Raw genomic sequence first — 24,752 nt, 5'->3', positions numbered from 1 at the left:
ATTTATCAATGCAAACTTAATAACATCTATCTGAATGTAACTAAAAATCAATATTTCATTACCAAATTGTTAGTGAGAATGAAGAAAAATTGCACAAGTCAGGCAGTTTGGTGGGAGAGATGCATCAGGAGTTCAATTCAAAGACTGGATGATTCATGAGATCCTCCACAAGTGGAAGGGTGAAGGAAGATCGAGGTTAAAATCTTGAAGAGTCCCTGTCTGCTGACCTTGAGAGGGAAAAAAGACACATCTGTAATATAAGCTATTGCCAATTTACAACAGAGATAAAAGAAAATAATTCCATTAATCGTTGAAATGCAGACACTAAAAAGAGATGGATGGAAATCAAAAATGAAGGGGAATCCAATAGAGACATTGGACATATGGATGTTCTTCCATTCTTCGGTCATACTGTTTATTTCCGTCTAGTTGTTAGCTTCTACTTGGTTTACCAATGAGGCATTTAAAGAGGACTTTTTACTCATTTCTTCCTTATGAAATAAGCATGGGGGAGGTGCAGTTTTTTTTTTAAATAAAATATTACATTTACCTTCTTTCTATTTTTGTCGCTGTAAATAGTCACATCAAAGTTGGTGTCTATGGCCAGTTATATGGATATCACTTGAAATTAGGTTTCAATCCCATTTCTGCCCTACTTGCCAAGGTTACACATAAAAAATGTTTTGTTTTATTGTGGGCATTGTTTTATTAAAATTCAGAGAATCATTCTTTATTAGGCCTATAAAATGTAGTGATGAGCAGCATTGCCCATATTCAAATCTGCGATATTTCGCGAATATATAGACACATTTTTGTCCTATATTCGCAAATTTTGCATATTCGACATATTCGCATATGTGAATATTAGCATATTTGTGTATTCGAGGAAGAAAGCAGTGAGGGGTGGACAACTTTACTATTGGTTGCTAGAGATGTTGTTGATAACCTCTGACAAGTGTATTTGCATCATTCTAACTGGCCCACAAGTGAAAAGAAGGAATATGCAAATATTAACATATGCAAATATGCGCATATGCGGGAAAAAGCGAATATTCACAATTTCGAATATATAGCGAATATATTCACAATATTTGCGAATTTGCGATATTCGCAATAAAAATTCAAAATGAGAATATTCGCGCCCAACACTAATAAAATGGTGCACTGGATAATAAAATAATGACAGGGGTTTAACTGGTGTAGTTTTCTGGGACTTTCATATTGCTGGCCTGTCCCATTAAAAGGGTTATTATCCTTTTTAAAATGAATAGCCATCATTATCAGAGCCCCGGGAGTCTGATACCTGGAACCCCTTTCGATCAGCTTTTTAAAGAGCCTGTGACGCTAGTGCACGCTCTGCAGCCTCTTCAATGTCTACAAGCGGTTATGCAAGGAACTTCAGCATCGTCCCTTTTACATTCCAGTTATTACCACTATTAAAAGACTGAGACTTCAGAAGAGGCTGCAGTGTCCACACTAGTGGCGTGTCTCCTTTAAGCAGCCGATTGATGAAGGTGACAGGAGCCTCACCACCACCAATCTTATTTGTATTGCCTATCCACAGGGTGGCAAAAGTTGGACCTCTACTAATCTGATATTAATGAACTCTTCTGGGGCCAGCAATATAAAATTCATAGGAAATCCTTTCAATTATCTTTCTATCAATCTATCTATCTATCTATCTATCTATCTATCAATCATCTAGCTATCTGTAATGTCGCACAACGTGTACAGCCTTTCATTTCAGCATTTTTCCCCAAGTTCAGCAGCTGCTGCATAGTATCAAAAAGGGTTACTGCACTACACACATATGCTGCAGAGGGTACACAAAAGAGTTAGATCCTTATATAAGACCCTGTTTACCTGTCCTGAGTTAAGTATAAGTTGAGAGTGAATAGAGAACCAGAGAGAAAGAACAAGTTTATTTGTTCACCTAGCCAATTTCATGTTTATAGGTTGTCCACTACAGTCAGAAGGAAGCTTTCAGGACAAGTTAACCAAGGGCCTGATAGCAGACAAAAAAAAAAAAAAAAGGACTGCTTTCCTCTAGATTCTGGTCTGGATAAGCAGACCAATTGTCGCCATTCTGGATGTGCCAGCTGAGTTGTGTTTAAGCAGGACCAACCTTGTTGGTATGGGATCCTATGCTACAGCCTTCAAATTACCTCAGCTTCACCTCTGAGAAGACCTTGCTTTAGTGTGCCCAATTTTGGAATTGTGCTAGAGAGCCCCATAAGTTATAGTCAAATTATACATGACAAGCTATACTCTATATAGGAATTAAGTCATGTCCTGAGATAGACCTAACCACTTAGTCCAGAACTCCAAAAGCAAGAAAGTCAATATTCAAGTCAAGTTTACTCAGCTATTAATACATTGTAACAAGTATCTCTCCTCTGCATGCGCTAGCAGCCCTTGCAAGCTGTTTCTGCTGTTTAACATGTGAAGTTTCTCCTCTAATCCCTGTGTCTGGTTATCTGCCCTACAAACAACATTAAAGGGGTACTCTGTCCCTGAGACATCTTATCCCATATCGCCGCTGGGGACCCCCGCAATCTTGTATTCGCCACCCACCTGTTTGAGCTGCACGCCGCTGTGCCAGCTCACAAACAGACCCCCGCGTTGAGACATCTTATTCCCTATCCTTTGGATAGGGGATAAGATGTCTCAGGGCCGGAGTACCCCTTTAAGGGCATCCTGTTCACCATCACCAGCAAACAGTATACTGGCATGTGCACCCAAGGGTACCTCCTATTATACCAACACATGCAACCTTCCACTGACAAAAGATTGTGCGCATGTGGAAGAGATACAAGGGGCAGCAGCACCACTCGCACCACCAGTGACATATGCACCAGTGATACCGCTGTGTAATACTAAAGTCCCATGGTACACAACCCCTGGTCTCCAAATATCTGTCTATCTATCATATATTTTATCTATCTATCTATCTATTATCTATCTATCTATCTCCTATCTATCTATCTATCTATCTATCTATCTATCTATCTATCTCTCTATCTATCTATCTATCTATCTATCTATCTATCTCTCTATCTACTATCTGTCTATCTATCTATCTATCTATCTCCTATCTATCTATATATCTATCTATCTCCTATCTATCTATCTATCTATCTATCTATCATCTCTCTAAATACATTTCCACAGTTTCCTACAAATAGAAGGCAGTAGAATTACATGAAATACTGCCCAGCCTTTCTCCCAATAAACCAGCTTCCCAGCTACAGGGCTGAGGTGAGACAGGGTCTTGTGTGATACATCAGTAAATCACTTTGTACGCCAGTCTAATCTATATAAATTTTTGGCTGAAATGCTGGGGAAATATAGATGTAAAGACACTAGTATTTCTATTACAGGGATATTGATTTGAGCTCAAGACTTACAGCTTCAATCTAGAGCTCCGGAGGCTGTGAGAGCTTTATCAGATCTTTATTTTTGCATAGTTTTCCCAAAGAGTCTTTGATCTGAATTATTTTTATATCACAGGCCTAGAAATAGTAAAAATGCTCTTAACCTGGAGTAGCTCCTAGAACAGATGATATTGCTTTCTTATATCTACTGATAAATTGAATGGTGAGTTCATAATAACCCTCTTACCATAAAGGGCCAAAGACTTGTAGCATCTCAGTGGTATTTAACCTTCTGGCACATCTGCCAAGGTAGCGCCATTTGTGTTTTTAGTTTTTTCCATGATTCATAGATATATATATATATGTATATATATATATTTTTTTTTTTTTTCCCATCAGCACACATGGGTAAAGTTGTTCTTTTTAAACAAACCATTTTATGTACTATATAATATAAAGTTACATAGAGTTAGAATGATTGAAAAAAGACACATCTATCATGTTTAACCAAGGGAGGGAAGAGGGTGTTGATGAAGGGAAAGGGTATGAGTGATTTTAGTGCAAGAATTCTAAATTTCTACATCAAAAGGGTACTCCGGTGCGAAAAAAAAGTGTTAAAATCAACTGGTGCTAAAAAGTTATACATATTTGCAAATTACTTCTATTTAAAAATCTTAATCCTTCCAGTACTGATCAGTTTCTGTATACTACAGAGGAAGTTGTGTAGTTCTTTCCAGTCTAATTACAGTGCTCTTTGCTTCCACCTCTGTCTGTGTCAGGAATTGTCAAGAGTAGGAGCAACTGCCAATAGAAAACCTCTCCTGCATTTGACAGTTCCTGACATGGACAGAGGTGTCAGCAGAGAGCACTGTGGTCAGAATGGAAAGAACTATACAGCTTCCTCTAGAGCAAACAGCATCTGATTAGTACTGGAAGGATTAAGACTCTTAAATGAAGTAATTTACAAATCTGTTTAACTGGCAACAGTTGATTTGAAAATAAAAATGTTCCACCACAGTACCCCTTTAACCCGTTCAGGACACAGAGCGTATAGCTACACCCGGCATTAACGTCTTACATGCCGCCATTAAAGTTGATTGTGACATCTGAAATGGTGGCAGTTCAGGATCAGGACCATCGTGATGTCTCGATTAAATGAGAGGACGTCGGGAGGGCCCTTACTTGCCTCTTTGCCGTCCAATCGATGATCTGATGCTCTCAGCCTGACTCTGCAGGCAGGAGCAGCAGAGCACCGATTACGCTGATCAATGCTGTTCTATGGAGCAACACTGATAGGTGTATGCTTAATATTGCATGGTATAGCCCCCTAAAGGGACAAAAAAAAGTGTAAAAAAAAAAAAAAAAGTGAATAAATGTTAATAAGCCTCTCCCATAATACAATTTTGAATCACCCCTTTCCTTTTTTTTTAAATAAAATGTCATCAAAAATAAATGTAATCATATGTGATATTGCTGCATGTGTAAATGTCCAAACTATTAAAATATATGATTAGTTAAACCGCACGGTCAATGGCATACACTTTAACAGAGGTGGCTGTCTAATAAGGCGATTTAGGCGGGCCGCCTAAGGCCTCGCGCTAAAAGGGGCCTCGCGACCGCCTAAATCGTGTAATTAGAGAGCTGCAGCCTTTCCCATAGGGATGTCCCGATGCCGATACTAGTATTGGGGCCGATACTATCCATTTGCATGGTATCAGGGACTCGTTTAATGACCCCTATACCATGTCCAATACCTGTGCCGATCCACTGCCCCGTTCTCCCATCCTCCCGTCCACATCATAGTGTTCCATGGAGGAGCGTGTCACATACACGTCACTCCACTTCCTCCCCTGCGCCCAGCGTAATTCTACGGAGGAAGCAGAGTGACGTATATGACACATGCTCCTCAGTAGGACGCCATGATGCGGACATGAGAACGGGGCAGTGGAGCAGCAGCAACCGACAGAGGACTGCCACAGGTGAGCTGTCTGCAAGGAGGGGGGCTGCTGCTAATGTCTACAGGGGGGCCTGCTGGTGTCTAAAGAGGGGGACCTGCTATCTACAGGGGGGGGTGCTGCTGCTGTCTAAACAGGGGGCCCTGCTGCTGTCTAAACATGGGGCCCTGCTGCTGTCTAAACAGGAGGCCTGCTGCTGTTAAAATGGGGGCCCACTGTATAAAGTGGGCTGCGGTCTACAGGCAGGCTGCTACTAATGTCTACAAGGGGGAGGGCTGCAGTCTAAAGAGGGGCTGTGGATTACAGGGGGGATGCTACTAATGTCTACAAGGGGGGCCTGCAGTCTATAGGAGGGCTGCTGTCTACAGGGGTCTGCTGTCTACAAGGGGGGATTCTGTCTACAGGGGGGCTGCTACTAATGACTGCCGGGGGGCTGCTGCTAATGTCTGCAAGGGGATACTACCTACTGTACTATTAAAGGGAATCTTACAGCAGAGTCACCTGCACTAACTTGAATTTATAGGTAGATAGGTGACTCGGTTTCTACTGCTACTCACCATGTGTAGATCAGTCTCACCGCCAATGCAAATTCCCTTGGCTCATACTACAGCAGCGGCCTCCATTGTACACAACAAGGAACCCACATATCAGCACGGTAAGCAGCGCCAGAAACCGGGACACCATGGTGTCAGACTCCCTTTAAAATATAAGTACTCTTACTTGGTATCGGCAAGTACTAGAATTAAAGTATTGGTACTCTTACTCGGTCTTAAAAAAATGGTATCGGGACATCCCTACTTTCCCAGTCAAAATTTTAAATTGTTCAGCCCCTTTCTCACCGCCCAATCGCATCTGCGATATATTACTGTTCGTTTCATCATGATGCTGGAGTGAGTCCCCTCCCATCCGCCTTCTGACCTGGCAATCCAACAATCCGCATTACAATGCCGATTACGTTATGACCAGACGTAACCCTTCCCTGCATTCCCCCGCCCGCGGTACCAAGAAGAAGAAGAGAAGAGGAAGAAAGAAGACTATCTGCTGCTGCAGAAAGCGAGCACCAGCAGAGCACAAGAGAGAAAAGGGTAAGCAGAACAGAGAAAAAGGGGAGAAGAGCAAAGGAAAGGGGAAGGTTGAGCAAAGAAAGGGAATATTAGAGCAATAGATAAGAGGAAGGAGAGCAAATAAAAAGAGAAGAAGAGACAACAAAATGGGACAGAGCTGAAAAAAGGGGAAGAGGAGCAGAAAAGGAGAGCAAAGGGTAAGGGAGCAGAAGGAGAGCAAAGAAAGGGATATTAGTTCAGCAGATAAGAAGAAGGACAGCAGCAGAAGAGCAAATACAATGGGAAGAACAAAATGGGATGGAAAGCAGGAAAAATTGGAAGAGGAGCAGAGAAAGGATAGCAAAGGGAAGGGGAGCAGAGGGAGAGCAAAGAAAAGGGGAATGAGAGCAGAGAAAATGGAAGGAGAGCAAAAAAGGGGAAGAGGAGCAGAGAAAAGGGGAAGGAGAGCAAAGAAAAGAGGAATAAGAGCAGAGAAAAGGGAATGGTGAGCAATAAAAAGTTGACTCCTTGTCTGACATCAGAATTTAAGTTTTAAGCCAATCCAATGCTTTCCTATGGGAAAGCACTGTGATTAACTGAGATCATCAATTTAGATTATGTCAACCAATTTGACGCATCCAGCGCTGGAGGACTTGTGCAACTCTAGAATTAAGGTACCTTTTTTCAAAATTTAAAGGGGATGTAGGGTGCTAAATAGTTTACCACTATAGGGTCAGGAACACACATTTGTGTTCCTGATTCTATAGTGTTCTTTGAATACCCTGTTGACAACTTTATTGACACCAACAAGAATAACTGAGTAGTCAGACACATTTTTTTTTATCTATGCCCAATGTTTGTGTATAGATATTTTGTAGAATAATTTAATTAGAAAAATAAGATTTCAAGAGCTTTGACTTAAAATATGCAATTTATACAGTTAATTTTAATATTGCCTGCTTCCTTTTTTCCCCCTTCTTTTTATCGCGCTTGGGGGGCCTCAGATTTATTAAGGCCTCAAAAAGTCTAGAGCGCCTCTGCACGTAAAATAATTCCAAAATCTTAATTATGAATTTTTGGTCACTTCATATATCATTAAAAAAAAATTATTAAAAGCGATCAAAAAGTCCCATCAAAAAGTCCCATCAATGGTTCCGATGAAAAACTGCAGATCACGGCACAAAAAATGAGCACTCATATATCCTCGTATGTGAACAAATAAAAGTTCTAGGGGTCAGAAGACGACTATTTTACACATACTAAGTTTGGTGCATGTAGTTATAATTTTTCTAAAGCAGTAAAATAAAATAAAACCTACATAAATCAGGTATCCTTGCAACAGTATGGACCTACAGAATAAAGATAAGCTGCCATTTTTATAGAAAAGTCCACTGCGAAGAAACAGAAGCCCCCAAAATTATCAAAATGTTTTAGTTTTTTTTTATTTCACCACACAAATATGTATTTTTTTTGTTTCTCTGCAGATTAGGTTATAAAATAAGGGATGTCATTACAAAGTACAATTGGTGACGCAAAAAACAAGCACTTATATGGGTCTGTAGGAGCAAAATTAAAAGCATTATGATTTTCCTTAAGAACACTGGGCCAGATAAAAAACTGTCTATATGTAAAATGTACCTCTAATGCTATGGTCAATGTCCTAAAACATGCAAAAGTGCATTGAACACCGATGTTAAAATTAAAGTGATTGAGACAAATGACTATTGTGCACAATGCTGCAAGTTAGTCATTTGTCTAAAAACCATTAGAGGTAGGTACTCTTTAACCCCTTAATGACCACGGACGTAAATGTATGTCCGGGTTTGGCGGGACTTCCCGCACCAGGACGTACATTTACGTCCTGTGTATGACCACGAGCATCGGATCGGTGCTCGCATCATACACGGCAGGTTCCGGCGGCTAGCTAGTAGCAGCCGGGGACGCGCCCGTAATGGCCGACATCCGCGATCACGCAGATGTCTGCCATTAACCCCTCAGATGCCGTGATCAATACAGATCACGGTACCTGCAGCAGTGCGGTACTTTCAATGGATGATCGGATCGCCCGCAGCGCTGCCGCGGCGATCCGATCATCCAGCATGGCGGCCGGAGGTCCCCTCACCTGGCTCCAGACATCTCCCGGGGTCTTCTGCTCTGGTCTGCGATCGAGCAGACCAGAGCAGAAGATCACCGATAATACTGATCAGTGCTGTGTCCTATACACAGCACTGAACAGTATTAGCAATCAAAGGATTGCTATAGATAGTCCCCTATGGGGACATAAAAAGTGTAAAATAAAAGTAGAAAAATGTAAAAATAAAAAATAAAAAAGTGAAAAATCCCCTCCCCCAATAAAAATGAAAATTGTCAGTTTTTTCCATTTTACCCCCAAAAAGCATTTTTTTTTTTTATAAACATATTTGGTATCGCCGCATGCGTAAATGTCCATACTATCAAAATATAATGTTAATCATCCCGTACGGTGAATGATGTAAACGTAAAACATGTAAGAAGTTCAAAAATGCAGCTTTTTTGTCCCATTTTATTAAAAAAAATTATAAAAAATGATCTAAAAGTTTTATATATGCAAATATGGTATTCATAAAAAGTAAAGATGGCGGCGCAAAAAATTAGCCCTCATACCGCCCTACATATGGAGATTTTTTTTAAGCGGTACAGAAATATAAAAGTACCTAGCCACACATATCATTTTAATCGTATTGACCCACAGAATAAAGAACACATGCCATTTTTACCGTAAAATGTATAGTGTGAAAACAAAACCCTCCAAAATGTGCAAAATTTTGGTTTTCATTTAAATTTCCTCCCTAAAAAAATTATTTTGGTGTTCGCCGTACATTTTATGGTAAAATGAGAGGTTTCATTACAGAGTACAATTGGTCACGCAAACAACACGCCCTTATATGGGTCTGTAGATGGAAATATAAAGGAGTTATGGATTTTAGAAGGCGAGGAGGAAAAAACAAAAACGCAAAAATAAAATTGGCCTGGTCCTTAAGGTGAAAATGGGCTTGGTCCTTAAGGGGTTAAACATTGAAAACTTACACTAGACCAGTCTAAGAGTACCCTAAATTTATAACAGGGGCTCAGACTGTTTGGAAATCTGGCACACATTTGGAGCATGGCAGCACATTTAAGTCACCTCCCTTTTCTAAGACTCCACCTTCTAATAAGCCATATCCTCTTATCGTACAAGACACAAACATGTCTAAAACATACACTGCTCAAAAAAATAAAGGGAACACAACACAATGTAACTCCAAGTCAATCGCACTTCTGTGAATCAAACTGTCCACTCAGGAAGCAACACTGATTGACAATAAATTTCACATGCTGTTGTGCAAATGGAACAGACAACAGGTGGAAATTATAGGGAATTAGCAAGACACCCCCCAATAAAGGATTAGTTCTGCAGGTGGTGACCACAGACCACTTCTCAGTTCCTATGCTTCCTGGCTGATGTTTTGGTCACTTTTGAATGCTGGCGGTGCTTTCAATCTAGTGGTAGCATGAGACGGAGTCTACAACCCACACAAATGGCCCAGGTAGTGCAGCTCATCCAGGATTGAACATCAATGCGAGCTGTGGCAAGAAGGTTTGCTGTGTCTGTCAGCGTAGTGTCCAGAGCATGGAGGTGCCACCAGGAGACAGGCCAGTACATGAGGAGATCTGGAGGAGGCCGTAGGAGGGCAACAACCCAGCAGCAGGACTGCTACCTCCACCTTTGTGCAAGGAGGAGCAGGAGTAACACTGCCAGAGCCCTGAAAAATGACCTCCAGTAGGCCACAAATGTGCATGTGTCCACTCAAACAGTCAGAAACAGACTCCATGAGGGTGGTATGAGGGCCCGACCTTCACAGTTGGGGCTTGTGCTTACAGCCCAACACTGTGCAGGACGTTTGGCATTTGCCAGAGAACACCAAGATTGGCAAATTCGTTATCTTAGTGTTCCCTTTATTTATTTTTTTGAGCTGTGTGCATAATAGAAAGAAAATCATTGAAACCAGTATTGTTTGTGCAAATGGCACCAGATTTTAGGCATTTTTTTTTAAACTGACTTGCTTTTTTGAGCCAAAGTCAAAAGTGGATCCAGCAGGAAGGAGAAGTATAAATTATTCCCTCTTATTTCTCTTTGCTTTTGAATCTAATCCTGGCTGTAGCTTGAAATTTAATAAAAAAAAAAAAAAAATGCTAAGTCCCCCCCCCCTCCCCCCATAAAAATGCTTTTTGTGTGTGAAACCACCCTAATTATTAATATTTTTTTTTATCCCTCTATTCATTTAAGTCAGTTTTGGCAGGGGTATTAAAGGGGTACTCCACTGCCCCAGCGTTCTGAACATTTTGTTCCGAATGCTGGGTGCGGGCTGTGGGGGTTGTGACGTCACAGCCACACCCCCGTGATGTCATGCCACGCCTCCTCAATGCAAGTCTATAGGATGCAAGTCAGCAGTCACCACGCTCCCTCCAATAGACTTGCATTGAGGGAGTGTGGCATGACGTAACGGGGGTCGTAGCCGTGACGCCAGAACCCCTTCAGCCCACAGTGGAATACCCCTTTAATCAGGCCGCAACCTTAGAAAATTCATTTAGCTTCTTAGGAAATTGACAAACATTGTCTTGTTGGTGCTGGAGTCGTAAACTTCCTCTGTGGTTTGTCAGTGATTTGTTGCAAACAAAACAAGAAAACTTCCCATCAGCTGCGCTCCTTGCCATTGTATTTTATTCTGATGCAATTAGGACTCGTAGAAGGAGACGAGATACGCAATCTTCATGACCACATTCCCGTGAATAGAAGATTCTAACAATGCACCCAGGGCTCTTTTCTTGCAGGTTGCCATAATTATTTGTAAATGACTACTTTGTCTTTATTGGAAACGAGGAGAACTTTATTGCTTATCAGACTGAAATATCTCTGCACAACTCCCGATCTCTTTTACAACTCTGCGTTTGATGTAATCCAAAATGTGACACCTGGGTCTTTAATAATTCACTGCTTGTTAACATTAAACAACTGTTAACATGCTCAAATAATTAGTTATGCTTGCTTGACATGTTTGCATGTTTAATAATTGATGCATTTATCTTAATTACTGATGGGGAGGCTGGTGGAATGTGCACATTTTTTGCATCTTAACATTCGAACAAAGCTGACTTTCTGCCAGTGATTGTTAGGCTCAGACTTTTCATTATTTATTATAATTAATTCACAAGAGGTAGTGTATTATTGACAAAAAAAGACTTTTGCAAAACACATTTATGGAGGTAGTTTACATTTTAAAGGAGGGAGCTGTGTTTTAAGCCTTCACCAGTCTGTGCTTCGGATACTGCGTCAGGATTCATTTTCACGTGTATTTTAAAGGCTCATGTAGTCTGTACACAGACAGTATGTGGGTGTGCGTGTAAGTATATATTGCTTAATTTGCTGGTACATACAAAGCTTTTATCAAAAGAACTAGTTTACATATAGGCAGAACAATGAGTGTAAATCAATGTCTTCTGTGGAAATGCGTGCATGGATTTAAATTCAGATTCTTGTCCTTTGAGGGCAGTATTATAGCAGTTATATCTTGTACATAGGAAGCAGTATTATAGCAGTCATATTCTTGTATATAAGAGGGAGTAGTAGAGTTTTTTTTTATTTTTGCACATAGGGAGCAGTATTCTAGTACTTTGTTGCACACAGGGGGGCAGTATTATAGTAGTTATAGTCTTGTATATAGGGAGCAGTATTATAGTAGTTATAGTCTTGTATATAGGGAGCAACATTATAGTAGTTATATTGTTGTACATAGGGAGCAGTATTATAGTAGTTATATTATTGTATATAGGGAGCAGTATTATAGTAGTTATATTATTGTATATAGGGAGCAGCATTATAGTAGTTATATTGTTGTACATAGGGAGCAGTATTATAGTAGTTACATTCTTGTACATAAGGAGCATTATTAAAGTAGTTATAATCTTGTACATACTGGGAGAGATGTAGTTTGTAGCTTCTGGGCCCCAATGCAAAATCTGCAACAGGACCCCATATCCCAAATTTACTACTGGTCTCTTATGGGGCAGATGTGTTTTGGGGCCTCCTTAGGCACCAGAACCCCAATGCGACTGATTCCTCTGCTACCTCTATAGCAATGCCCCTGCATACAGGGCAACATTACAGTAGCTATATTTCTTCACATAGAGGGAATTAGTATGGAAATTATAATATTGTACGCATGATAAGAATAGACAGTAGCGCGGCAGTATAGTAGTAGCTACAATTTATATTTACGGATTTGTATAAGGCTAGGAATACGTTGCAAAAAGGTTTGCAGATTTCTGCAGCAGCAAAAGAGCCAAAGCTTGGATTAAAAAGGAAAAGGAAGTTGATACATTACCCCTTCCTGCTTGATAAGGTTGGCTTTAGCCATTTTCTGCTGCAGAACAACTGTGTGGTCCTTATAGAAGTTATGTTCTCATACATAGGGACTGTAGTATATTAGTTGTATTATTATATATAAGGTGTTGTATCACAGTGATATTCTTGTACATAGGGTGAGTATTATGGAAGTTATAGTCGTGTACATAGGGAAAAGTTTTATAGTAGTTATATTCTTGTACATAGGGAGAAGTTTTATAGTAGTGATATTTTATATAGGGAGAAGTTTTATAGTAGTTATATATAGTGGTCCCTCAACATACGATGGTAATTCGTTCCAAATGAACCATCGTTTGTTGAAACCATTGTATGTTGAGGGATCCGTGCAATGATAAATATAGGAAGGTATACTCACCTGTCCCTGCCGGTCCGGACCGTCACCGCTGCCCTGGATGTCGCCGTCCATTGCTGTCGCCGCGTCCCCATGGTGTCCCCGCCGCTCCAGACCGTCTCCGCTGTCCGGGATTGTCGTTCCTTATCGCCGACATCACGTCGCTACGCACGCCGCTCCTATTGGATGACGGGACAGCGTGCACGGTGATGTGATGACGACGATGGAGAGCAACGGCGATGCAGGGGATCCCGAAGAGGGCGGTCCAGAGCGCTGGGGACTTGTAAGTCACCGTCACCGGACCACACTAGGCACCTTAAATGGCTATCCAGCGGCAGCTGAAGCAGTCTGCGCTGCCGGATAGCCGTTTATGCGATGGCCCCACCATACAAAAGCATCGTATGTTGATGCTGCTTTCAACATGTGATGGCCTCTGAGAGGCCATCGTATGTTGAAATTATCATATGTCGGGGCCATCGTAGGTCGGGGGGGTCACTGTACTTGTACATAGGAGCCAGCATTATATAGTGTAATTGTTGCACAAAGGGGACAAAATTATAATAGTTATATTTCTGTACATAAATAATTATAGTAGTTATAACTTTGTCCATAGGGAGAATAATTTACAAACTTTGAGATATGGTCTCAGTCTAAATTCTCAGACCCGACCAATCACAGTGCCCATTTTAATGTATAAGTAAAAGAAAAAGATAATTGTCATCCAGAAACTGGTCTACACTGACAAGTAATAAGACATATCAGATGCATGAGAGGAGGATAGCCCCTTTTCTCATGAGAATCATTGCATATAGTCACGAGTTGTTCATTTAACATACTCTAGGGATGACTTCTGAAACATGAAGGGTGATTTTCCCTTGGCTTCTATATGTATATGTGCTGCATGTAAAATATATTATGATAGTTTAAAGAGTGCATTTGATAATCCAGATGGCCTACCCTTAGTAAACAGACTGAAGAGCATTTTGAGTAAAGCTGATCCATGATAGTGCCAATAAGGAAACAACATTAAACACTAAATATAGTGGGGGGACATTTAGATGGTATGAAGACATGAAGACAAAAGAGGACCAAGTGTTCTCTATAGAGTATCTTTAAAGCTGTTTCTATGAGAGACGCCTGCCAGCTGCCTTTACTAAGTAGGGAACAACATGTATAGAATCTATTTCAAGATAGTGTACAGATCCTCCGTAACAAAAATAGGTAGGTTTTGAGAAGGATGGTTGTTCTATTTAGAATAAAAATGGGGAAAAGTACATTTCTGAAGAGGTGTATGCAAACCCTTACTTACTGCACAAATGGCTAGGGGAAGCTTTACAAACAATGATAGGTAGCAACATTTTAGTAGCTATGACTGATCATGTTTTTGAATTGTTTTTGAATGTAGAATGTTTTAGCAGGATGAAAAGCCAAACGAAAAGCAGCAGAAATTGAGTTACATATAAAGTTAAGGACCAGGGCAGATGGTAACTGTTCTCTACACCATCAGTGCACAAGTGTAGATAGAAATTTTGGATACTGTTTTATGACATTAATAGAAAAAAGGTTTGGTGATGATAAAGTAATTTTTTTCAGGATGACAATGCATCTTGCCACAAAGCAAAGAGTGTTAAAGATTTCCTTCAGGAAAAATACATAAACTTAATGGGGTACTCCAGAGTAAAACATCTTATCCCTATCCAAAGGATAGAGATAAGATCTCTGATCACGGGGGTCTGGCCACTGGGGACCCCCGAAATCTCCGCTTGAAACTTCTGTGTTCGTGATGTCACACCACGTCCCCTCCATATATGTCTACAGGAGGGAGCGTGACGGCTAGTACATAGCTGTCACGCCTCCTCCCATAGACATGAATGGAGGGAGCGTGGCGGCTGTAGTCGCCAGTCATCCGGCATGGAGCAAAGTTCGCTTCATGCACCGGATGACTGGGATGCTGCAGCGGAGATTGCGGGGGGTATTTTGATAGGGGATAAGATGTTTTCTGCCAGAGTACCCCTTTAATGACATGGGCAGCAAAAAGTCTGGACCTCAAACTGATGAAAATTTTATGGAGAAATAAAAAAAAATGTTCCATGACAAGGAACCATCCCGTAGTTGATCCGTCTGCATGATGCAGATTATAGTTTATTATTAGTAGAGCCTATTCCTCAAAGAATTAAAGGGGTACTCCACTGGCCAGCGTTCGGAAGTAAATGTTTCGAATGCTGTTTTCATGCTGCTGGGGTCGGCCTTGCCCCTCCTGACATCACGGCCACGCCCCCTCAATGCAAGTCTATGGGAGGGGGCGTGATGGCCGTCACACCCCCTCCCATAGACTTATATTGAGGGGGCGTGGCCGTGATGTCAGGAGGGGTGGCCGACCCCAACAGCATGAAAACAGTATTTAAAACATTTACTTCCGAATGCTGGCCAGTGGAGTACCCCTTTTAGGCATCTTAAAAGTCTAATTAAGGCCAACAAGAACTAACTGGGATTTATTTGATCAATCCCATACTTTTTTCTTCTTCATTGATTCTATAATTCTTTCCTATACTTGATCTGGAAAAAAACTGTCAGTAATTCAAACAATTCACTCTCATTGTTTTATGTAGGTGTGTATGTTGATATTTTTGATAATTTTTTTGTATGTGTGGTATAATGATACTTTTGATAATTCTCCTTATTTGAATTTTTCAAACAGACACCAGGCACATACATACATTAACCGACTAATAAAATTCACAAAGTTACATTTCTTTATAACTATGGTTCTTTGTGTTGAAATAAACCCACGATTCTCTGAATTTCCTTATTGAGTGAAATAGTGTTTAAACTGTCTTCCTTGTCTTCAAAATTTAATAAAAATTCAGTTCCTGTCCTCTAATGTGGTCTCGGAAATTAAACAGATTTCAGCCGTGCCTGCAAAATAAATCACAACAATAAGTAATTGTCTCCATTACACTAGAACACTAATATATAATTACATTGAAACATGATATATTCTTTATCCTGTATTGAATAGAAGCTGCCGTGTGATGTATGCTGTCAATAGGTAAAAGTTGTTGGGAAATGGACAAGTATGAGGAGGTTCTTTAATAGCTTACTGGTTATTGACGGACCTGTAAATCTATATTTTAGCCAGGGCAGAACATCAGGCTTCTGTCCAGTACCGAGCATTTTAAAAATTATGTTTTGCACAGCAAAGCGTTGGAACCCCTCAGGCTGGTCACGGATTAAACCAAAATTGTAAATGTAATATAGTTACGAATGATTTTTCCAGTATTTAATCTGTGAAATGTAATCTACAAGGAAACATTTATATATATATATATATATATATATATATATATATATATATATATATATATCCCTGTAGAGCCAGCATCATGATGATAAGACCATTGACTTCTTTTTGACCTGCATCTCTCTCTTATTCGCCCACTGCCTTGGGCGGCCATTTGGGACATTTTCTGCTTTGTCCTCCCTGAGACCAACAAATTGTTCTCTATTCATTTAGACTGCAACAAACCATGTTATTGTATTGAAATGTACAGTAAATCAGTATCACCATTGAGATATATGGGGAAATGAAAGAATCCCTTAATATGCGATCACAACCTAGATTTACAGTGGTCTTTATCTGTCGGCAATCTTCAAAGTTTGGCATATAACGTATAGAGATTTTTATATATTTTATATAGAGATTACCGTATATACACGAGTATAAGCCGAGTTTTTCAGCACAATTTTTCGTGCTGAAAACACCCCCCTCGGCTTATACTCGAGTGAACTCCCCCACCCGCAGTGGTCTTCAACCTGCGGACTTCCAGAGGTTTCAAAACTACAACTCCCAGCAAGCCCGGGCAGCCATCGGCTGTCCGGGCTTGCTGGGAGTTGTAGTTTTGAAACCTCCGGAGGTCCGCAGGTTGAAGACCACTGCGGCCTTCAACATCATCCAGCCCCCTCTCACCCCCTTTAGTTCTGAGTACTCACCTCCACTCTGCGCTGGTCCGGTCCTGCAGGGCTGTCCGGTGAGGAGGTGGTCTGGTGGGATAGTGGTTCCGGGCTGCTATCTTCACCGGGGGCGCCTCTTCTAAGCGCTTCGGGCCCGGCCTCAGAATAGTCACGTTGCCTTGACAACGACGCAGAGGTGCGTTCATTGCCAACGTACTTCTGCGTCGTTGTCAAGGCAACGCCTCTATTCCGGGCCGGAAGCGCGGAGAAGAGGCGCCCCCGGTGAAGATAGCAACCCGGAACCACTATCCCACCGGACCACCTCCTCACCGGACAGCCCTGCAGGACCGGACCAGCGCCGAGCGGAGGTGAGTACTCAGAACTAAAGGGGGTGAGAGGGGGCTGGATGATGTTGAAGGCCGCAGTGGTCTTCAACCTGCGGACCTCCGGAGGTTTCAAAACTACAACTCCCAGCAAGCCCGGACAGCCGATGGCTGCCCGGGCTTGCTGGGAGTTGTAGTTTTGAAACCTCTGGAGGTCCGCAGGTTGAAGACCACTGAGGGCGAATGATGAGAAGAGGATGATGAAGGGGGGGGGTGTGGGATGATGAAGGGGGGTGGGGATGATGACAAGGGGATGATGAAGGGGGGTGTGGGATGATTACAAGGGGATGATGAAGGGGGGAAGTGTGGGATGATAAGGGGATGATGAAGGGGGGATGTGCGGGATGATAAGGGGATGATGAAGGGGGGATGTGTGGGATGATGACAAGGGGATGATGAAGGGGGGATGTGTGGGATGATAAGGGGATGATGAAGGGGGGATGTGTGGGATGATGACAAGGGGATGATGATGAGGATGTTAATGACGGGTCTGGATGATGACAGGGGGGGATGAGGTATTTCCCACCCTAGGCTTATACTCGAGTCAATAACTTTTCCTGGGATTTTGGGTTGAAATTAGGGGTCTCGGCTTATACTCTGGTCGGCTTATACTCGAGTATATACGGTATTTGTAGAGATATGGCCCTCTAACTCATGCTCTTAGATTTTCATACAACAGAAAAATTCATTTAAAGCCTTGTTCTTATTCATCTGGCATATCTGCCATCTGGCCTGCAGGCACCAGATGAAAAAACACTGCATGAAGGGTATTTCACTTCTGGTGGTCAAGGGTGTGGTTTTGGGAAGTGCATATCCCATCCAGGCAAAGATTTTTGATAAATCCTATTTATGGGTCTGGATTTTTATGGAATGACTTGCAGGTTAGTAGTAGGACCGGTCATTCCCTTCTTGACCAGTCCAGGTTTTTACTTTAGGCCAAATCAGCTCAGGTGCTGTGGGATTCTTATTATATTGGGTTTATACATAAAATCATGTAAAATCATCTTATTCTGCAGGAGAAGCTGAGAGAAACCTGACCCTCTCTAATGGAAATAGTAATCTGGAACGCTACTGCCTCAAAAAGAGGACTTTGTGACTGTTGCCAGTGTGTGAGGTAACACATAACATTTGCTTTGCTGAGTGGCTAAGTATGCCACTTGTATAGTGAGGGCAACCTGAAGGGTTCAATCAGTACTGGACAAGTTTTTGTTCACAGTTTTGTTCTGTGCCAATGTAAATACGGCTGTATTTTTATGTTAGAAAATAAAGAGCATCTGGTTCGTGGATTGTGTCACTGCTTCAGAATGCTATTTACTGCAGTGTGATCAAAAATATGATACTGTTAGACACCTTTCTTAAGAAAACCAGGATCCAATATGTTGAAATTCAGCTTTATGTTCCTTCTTTTCCCCTTATTTAGATATTTAAGAATTGGGATACCCCCATGCACATTATGTGATAGCCTGGGGGAGTAGGGTGTAGGGATTGTAGCTGTGCGGTAATTAAAGGGTGCTTGTTAACCCTTGCTATTCGTGATGCCAGGGTGAGGGCTCCTCAGTAATGCTTGTCCTACCACCACCCTTCCCAAGAGCGATAGGGAGGTAGATAATAATAGAATGTCCACAACCGGAGAGTTTTCTGAAACAGTTATAACCTTTACTGAAGATTTTCTGCAAACTTCATAAACGGAACAGTCTCTATGCATACAACTGCTTTCTTTGGAGATTGACAAAGGTTGGGACTTTAGCAATTTAGAGTCTTTAAGGTATCATGCGCTGTTCCACTGGATTTAGGGGATTTAGTTGCGGTCCAGTAGTCACGCTAGCTTTAGCGGGGGTAGTTTAGAACTCACGGTTTTAGTTCAGCTAAGGCCGGCAGGCCTAGCGTGTCTTTGCAAGTTGCACAGATCCATCCTGCTAGTCCGGCATCCATGAGAGCAGCAACCCAAGAGAGCGATAATTGGCTACAGCTCCCTTATATGGGCAGGGACTGGACTAGTGCTAATTGGTCCATACTTGTGTCAATCACCATTACAAAGGATTGTGGGCAACATGTGACCCAAGGACCTCCAAAGGTCCTCCAACATACCATAGAGGATATTCACATGGTCACATGACTGAAGGTCCTGCGACGCTAAACAAGGTAAGTACTATACATTATATTAAATATACATTATTTATCAAATATATACAGGTATTAACACTAGAGAGTTAGAGTAGAGGAGAAGTGACTAGGGGCTGTCCCACCTGAGGGATCCTACCTGAGAGTAGTTACTCTGACTTTGGGGACCTCTACACTAGGTACGTTATGCAATATGGTACCGGGACACCACAATTAGATAGTGGTCGGACACTCATTTTGGAATCAGTTGGTTTAGCCTACATTTATGTAATGTGTATGGCCTCCTTTGATCTTCCATGCATTCCCTGCTTGTTCAGTTTCTGTGCAGAACTTTCTATGTACTGCAAATAGTATATTGACTGTTAGGGATTGATCTGTCAACAAGCTGTTGACTGGCTTAGTAAGTGTAGCACTGGAATATTACAGTAGTAGTAATAATAATACTAATACTACTACTACTAATAATAATAAATAATACTAATGATAATACAGATTTTAACACAGAATCAGTAAGGGTAGTGTAAGTGTTATATAGGTTGATAATATATGTAAACTGATGTAAAAAATTGGATATAGACTTCAATACTTTGACCAAAGTTGCTGTAAAAGGTGTAATTTATACATATTGTAACACTATATATTTTTATTTTTTTTTTATTTTTTTTATTGTCATATTCACAGATTTTACCATACAGAAAATCCCCAAATCCCCAGCTTCCACATCATGTGGATGGGATTTATGAAATCTCATTTTCTTGCCCCGAACCTTGATCTGCTGCAGATTTTACCTGTAGACACTGCAGGTGAAATCCTCAGTAATTCTGTTTGGTGTGGATTCGCCCTTGTGAGAACTATACTCATTACAAGTTGAAGATAATGCTTAAATTGGGTCATTTGAGTTCTAATGTTCTTTTCAAATATTTATAAATTGTACTCTTAATAAACCTTGTGTGTTTTGTGTAAGCAAAAAACACTGGGGGTCGCCTTTGCGGCTAAAGCAGCGCTATGAAAAAAATCTATATAGTTTATGTTTCTGTTCTTTAATCTGCAGGAGAGGAAGGCAGGAGGGAGCATAAAGTTTTCTTTAAATCTGTAGCTGAGTTCTATTGTACTACTTGATGATCAATGAATTTAATATCAAATTATGAGCCCATTGAGCGTGACACTGACTGGTCTGTTATGGCCAGGCACAGACAAAGGCTGTTTGTTATAAGGGTCATGTTGAAAGAAACTCAGATTTGTAAGAAGAAAATAATTGGAATGTGTTTGATGTACAATATTGTCACCGGTTTATATGAATTTTTTGGCAGAATACATGACCACAGGCGAGTATATTCTTGCTGAAAAATCTCATGCTATGTTATACTGAAGCCTTACACTGGGGAGAAGAGCTGCAATGTTAATATTTGCACAATGAGACATTTTCTTATTTGTATCAAAACCTGGAGAAAACGTAGAGTTTTCCTGGAAGGCCCGCGGTCATTTATAAATGTAGCCTCTGTTATAATGTCAATCGCTTCTTTGCTGTAGGATTTAAACAATCATATTTAACATCTAGTGGTTGTTCTCTTGTGGACCTACACTTGCATTATGAGCAGTTCCTGAATGTTATCATGGGAATCATTTTAGCTGCAAGTGTCCTAGTAAATAACATTAAGTTTCTCTATTATATATTAGGCCACATTCACATAGGGCAGATTTGGTGCAGATTGGATGCATTACAGGAACAGAAAGAAGTGTTCATGAGCTGGGACTGGGAGCTTCAGAACAGGGGTATCAGGGTATCATTCTTTTTTTTTTTTTTTTACACCAGCCTCAACCTTTTATAAAAATATCCCCAGACGGCCCCTTTTAGCCCTGATTTGCTGGGTTAGGCTCCTTTCACGCCATATCAGTGATATCTGTTTGCATCAGTAAATCTCCAGGCGCATATAGCATACAATATGTACCTATAGACCCCAATCACCTGACAGAGAACAGAAAGGTGTAATTTTGACCTCTGGTTTGGTGGCTTTTGGCGGGCTATGTGTTCTTCTGTCAGGTAAATGGAATGGTGCAGATCAGGGCTGGGACAACACTGCCTACCCACATAGTGTCACCTGTTTCCACATAATTGACCACCTGTTTACCTACAGGGAAAGACACTTATTTACTTTTAGGGGCAAATATGTACCTATAGAGTGCACTACTCCACATAAAGGGGGCACATGTCTACAAGGGTACTATATACCTACAACAGGCACCTATCTACTAGAGGACCCAAATACTTGTAACGGCGCTAGATGGGGATCCTCTAACCTCTGTGGCTGATGACACGGACCTTATCAGGGAGCGGAGTCTAAGGTGCCGATGGTCTTCACCAGAGCCCACCGCAAGGCAGGATGGGCTTGCTGCGGCAGGTGACACCCAGGTCACCACCCCCAACACCGCTCGACCACACAGGTAGCTGGGCAAAGTGAGGTACCAGAGGATAAGGCAGTAGCGTAGTCAAACATAGCAGAAGGTCAAAGTAGGCGGCAAAGGTGTGAAGTCAAATAACATAGCGGGAAGGTCTGGAAACACGTGTAAGGCAACAGGCCAAATGGAATGCTTAATCTCAGGATAGGGGCCTGAAGATCTGGCAGGGAGGTGTGGGAGGTTCAGGAACTTATAATGTGGTGTCAGGTGCATACACTAATTATGGGTGCACTGGCGCCGGAGCTGAGATACAGAGGCAGCGGAGGGAGGTGAGTGACAGGCTGGGATTTGCATGCTGGCGCATCCCGCGATGCGAATCCCAGCTCCACCGGCAGACGGGGACCCAAGGACACTGCGCTCAAGGCCGGAGCTTGCGGCCGGAGGGCAGACTGTAACACTACTTACTGGGGCCCCTGTCCGCCTACTGAGGAACCTATCTACCTACATTCAGTACCCCATTTACTTACTAGGACACTTATCTACCTACTGGGGGCACCTAGCTACATATTGGGTACATCCATTTGCCTACAGTGGGACCTCTCTACCTTCTGGATGACCCTATTACCCACCTACCTAATGGGGACCTACCAAGGGGAAGAAAAAGTGAAGATGATGCTGAAAAAATATGGTCTGGTCGCTAATGCAGGAATGAGAGGTGGCTGGAAGAAATAACTGTAGCGGTCATGGCCAGATGGAGAACAAAAGTAATGTAAATGATTCAAGGAAGACGTCACCTGTGAGTCACTGAATGTAACTGCATTGTAATCACTTATTCTGTCTGCAAATCCTGCACAGAGCTACAGCTATATGGGCAATGTATAGAAGTATTGTTAGTCTTTGTATAGTGTGTTCTCTTTAGTAATAGCATGGAGATATTCTGTTACTGTGTGGTCATGGTGTGGCAGTATTTCATGTCCTTTGCACTGGTATTGTTACTATTGTTAGTTTTGGTAATATTGGGTTTTATTTAGTATCAGTATATAGTGACATTATTCTGTAACTGTGTGATGGTAATGTATTGCCAATATGTGGTATTCCTCACAGCTATACAGCTGTTCTAAATTATACCCCTGCCGAACACAACAAAATGTGTCATGAAAAGAACCTAACTATAGTTTTAGATTTTTTTTTTTTTATAGATGTGTTTTTTATGTGGATAATACATTTAAATTTGACATATCATGTCCTTCCAAAATAAAAAACACATTCATTATGGGAAAATAAATCTTGAGCAGAAATGAATTTCCCTTCATTTAGGTTACGTAGCCTACGATGACATATTGTACGTTTAGCACCTTGCTGACTGTCTCTGTATCCCTCGTCTGCATTAATGTCTCCCTCCTACAACTGGGAGACATTTTATTATCACTGTGTTTCTAAGCAGCAGACAGTGGGTTAATATATAATAACCTATTTACATCATTTCTTTCCTGTACTATTGGCTGGCAGGGCCAATGAGCATCCTGCTCTGCTTCAAAATGTCACAAATAACAGATTTATAGATTTTTCTAAATACGTTATTTTAGTTTGACAGCATAAATCATTCATGCTCCCTTCCTGCATTCACATTTTTTTTCTCCATTCCGTTTTCCTACCTCTAACAGATTATTGAAACAGAAAATAAGCACAGGAAAGGCTACAAGGGGTATCGGGATTTCAAATGTCAAGTTTGTACTTACAGTTGTATGTACGTCGACAGGGTCAAGAGCCCACATTATTTGTATATGTACACAGCGGGCCTACATAAAAGGTTATGTCACCTGCAGCTATTTTCTTACAGATTAAAATAGGCCTGAAATCTACCTCACAGCCAGGCTCTGACATGGAGCGCGGCATTAGAAGTTTTTATGTCAGGACCCACAATATGAACTGGGTGATTGGTAGGTGTTGCTGTGGGCAATGGCGTCTATTGCAGAGTAAGTCTTTTAAATTACATCATGCTGCTCCTGATCTGCTCGCTTTAATATAATCCAAGTAAAGGGTCGGAGCACTTAGCTGAGAACAGACAGACAGGCGGTTTGCTACATGTTATTCATTTGTTCAAAGGCGCAATTTATTTCTATCAATCGCAACCAGGGGTATTTGTTATATGGAGTCTGTGTTGCAGTTTGAGAGTTAAAAACTTCCCTGAAATGAGTTCCTAATATTTATTTCCCCACTTCTTAGTTTATTAATATTATGATGTTATTATTATCATTATTTTTATTATATTATTGATAACATTAATATATATTTAAATTTTTTACATTGGGGACACCATGACTGTGAATTAGCAGTGTTGCATTACTACAGCAGAATCCTTTGCTCAAACTGACACGTAAACTGTAGGTGACTATAAAACATGAAGATTTTTTTTCATATTTTTTGAACACTGATCCGAGTGTTCTAGGACCCATCTGCTCTTCTTACTGTTCCCCACATCCCCATTCATCACATGGGGAGAAGTATGATGTAAAAGTGTGCCCCTTGAGCCTAGGCTATTAGGAATTGACTGGTGACAGAGATGGGAACTTGTTCATCTTTTTATTAATGACCCTGTGGATTTGGGACCAGTATATGGTGCTGGAATGTGTAGGACATCACAGCTGCTACCAAGAGCCTTGAACTGTAGACTTGCAGAACATCTATAGGGCCAACAGCCATTTTAAATTTTCACTGTGCATCTATAAAATGTATTTAAGATAAACATGGGTAA

At 41.2% G+C, this 24,752-nt stretch overlaps 1 long non-coding RNA gene across 1 annotated transcript in view; it reads right to left on the bottom strand.

The window, feature by feature from the left end:
* Positions 1-15,915: 15,915 nt before the first annotated feature.
* LOC130275941 (uncharacterized) overlaps positions 15,916-24,752 on the bottom strand; it is a 55,028-nt gene continuing 46,191 nt past the window's right edge. Inside the window, exon 3 of the long non-coding RNA XR_008844964.1 lies at positions 15,916-16,061. This is a non-coding gene — a long non-coding RNA (uncharacterized LOC130275941). The remainder of the gene's footprint in view (positions 16,062-24,752) is intronic.

The sequence above is a fragment of the Hyla sarda genome, chromosome 6, assembly GCF_029499605.1.
Source record: "Hyla sarda isolate aHylSar1 chromosome 6, aHylSar1.hap1, whole genome shotgun sequence".
Classification (NCBI taxonomy): Eukaryota; Metazoa; Chordata; class Amphibia; order Anura; family Hylidae; genus Hyla; species Hyla sarda.
This window is presented reverse-complemented; position numbering and strand designations above follow the sequence as displayed.